Source organism: Erinaceus europaeus, chromosome 3 (genome assembly GCF_950295315.1).
Source record: "Erinaceus europaeus chromosome 3, mEriEur2.1, whole genome shotgun sequence".
NCBI classification, from domain to species: Eukaryota; Metazoa; Chordata; class Mammalia; order Eulipotyphla; family Erinaceidae; genus Erinaceus; species Erinaceus europaeus.
The window spans coordinates 110,437,004-110,439,645 of record NC_080164.1 but is presented as its reverse complement, the minus strand read 5'-3'; positions in this window follow the sequence as shown (position 1 = coordinate 110,439,645).

Genomic DNA, 2,642 nt, shown 5'->3' with positions numbered 1-2,642 from the left:
GGAGAGAGAGAAAGAACCAGAAATCACTTTGATACATGTGCTGCCGGGGATTGAGCTCAGGACCTCATGCTTGAGAGTCACATGATTTATCCACTACACCACCTCCTAGACCACATGAGGTATCATTCTTTACTGGACTTGATCCTACCATCATCTGAACCCTGCAGAAATAAGTTCTCAAGCTTTCAGTTTGTTTAGTTGTCCAATTATTATTTTGGGTCCCTCAATTTTCCAGGTACGGTGCTCCTTTTAACAAACAAAAAAAAAGAAATCCATATTTTTACTATTTGGGCATGAATGGGATTTTCAGCAAGAAATTGTTGAATGTGCTCAACTACACCAGACTCTTTTGAGTTAAGGGACTTGTCCATTTACAAAAATGATGGGGGCCAGGTATTGGCACACTTGGTTAGGCACACATAGAACAAATAAGATTTTCCCTATGAATGCTGATTTTCCTTATGAATGCAGCGAGACACTACTCCAGATGACAAGAATGAAGAAATAGACATTAAAAAATGAAATCAGCACAAAGAGAAAAGAAATGAATTGGATTAGTTTAGAAAGACTGAGGGATCAAGAGCTAAGTCTCCGTGCTGTTTGAGGGTGAAGAAAAGCATCCTCTTTCTAGAAAAAAAATCCATAGAATTAAATAAATTATTAAATAGTGGGGGCCCAGTGGAAAATTTAAAAAAAAAATTGTTGTTTCAGAAAGGTAAAACAAGACAACCCATATCTGTGACCTTGGGAGAACTACATTAGTGTCCAATTGAGGGGATACAGACACAGAACTCTGGTGATGGGAATAGTGTGGAATTATATTCCCATTATCTTATAATTTGTAAATAAATATTAAATCATTAAAAAATATTTTTAAAAGTTAGTTCAAGAGGGCCAGGCAGTGGAAAACATTGTTAAGCACACACATTACAGTGCACATGGACCCAAGTACAAGCCTCTGGTCTCCACTTGCAGGAGGAAAGCTTTCCAAGAGGTGAAGCCAGTGTTGTAGGTGTCTTTTTCCCTATCTCTTCCTTCTATCTTGATTTCCTTCTGCCTCTATCAAATATAAATAAATAAATAAATAAATAAATAAATAAATAAATAAATAGGCAAGGTGGTGGCGCAATGTGCAAGAACCCAGGTTCAAGTTCCTGGTCCCTACCTGCAGGAGGAAAAGCTTCACAAGTGGTGAAGTAAGGCTGCAGTTGTCTCTATGTCTCTTTCCTTCTCTATATCCCCCTCCCTTCTCAGTTTTGCTCTGCCTTTATCCAGTAAATAAATATTAAGAAAAATATAATTTAATAAAAAAATAATTAACAGCAATGCCCCCAGCTTCTATGACAAGGGAAAGGGAGTTTGAAGCTAAGTTTCACCTTAGTTTCCACTCTTTTTTAATATTTTATTTATTTACTATTGGATAGAAACAGAGAGAAATTGAGAGGAGAGGGGACACAGAGAGGGAGAGAGACAGAAAAAAAACCTGTAACCCTGCTTCACCACTCATAAAGCTTCTACCCTGCAGACGGGGGCCAGGTGCTCGAACCTGGGTTCTTATGCACTGTAATGTGTACACTCAACCAGATGTGCTACCACTGGCCCCTCCACTCATTTTCAAACTTTATTTACCAGGCTGTCTCCTAACCCAAATCATAGTCACTCTTTCTGTTCTCCTCCTAGAAGGTGAGCAGTAGGCAGAGGATCTGACCTAGAAATATAGGACTGTGTGCTCATTTCCTACATAGAAAAAGGTTTCTTGATAATGATGAATTGCCACAACTAAGAAACTAGAGCACCGGAATTCTCCATCTGACCGTGACTTCTGACTACTTTGCCCTCTTTCAATCTTTCATTCCCAATAAACCTATATGGTTCTAGCTCACTGAAACCTGTGCCGGGTTCACTCTGCCTCCTTCAGACCCTCCTGCTAGTCCTTCCAGCCTTGCTCAGCCTGGACCCCACAATCCATCACTGGAAAGTAGCACTTTCTCATCCATCACCCCTTTGACCATCTGCCTCCCCTGTCACACCAGTGCTCAACCTTCCCATCTATTTCCCTCTGCTTTCGCTCCCAAGTTGCCAGGTACAGCTAAGGTAAGTCACAGATCCAAGTTTACGGTCTCCATGACAAATTAAATTTTCAACCTCAGTTGTCCCTCAGTTCTTTCCATCAATCCTTTTGCTTAACATTAATCAACAACCTTTCTCATTTCCCTTAGTGATTATTCAAAATCTTGCCCATATTTCTCAAGCTCTATACCCCCAACTGGCTCATTTATTGGTAGCAGCCTGCCTACTTTTTATTTTACTGAGTTATGAAAGGCCAACAACCTGTCTGAACTCTCCAGGCTTCTGAATTTGCACTTCTAGAAAAAAAACTGTCATTGTTTTTTCCCTTGGGTGTCAAAGAAAGAATTATTCTGGCAGGTTTTTGAAATTAGCTCTTCTTCCTGATTTTGTCTACACCAAAACTTTGGCTTACATATTATCTTGTGGTGCCTGCATCAATAATTCCTTGTTCAGACCCAGCCCCTTCCTTTCATAAATAAGTATGCCCAATGTTCAATATCCTAAAATTAAAGTAAAACCCACACCTGAACATCATCTTTTCCCCAAGTTTAAACTTAGCTCCTGTCTTGAGT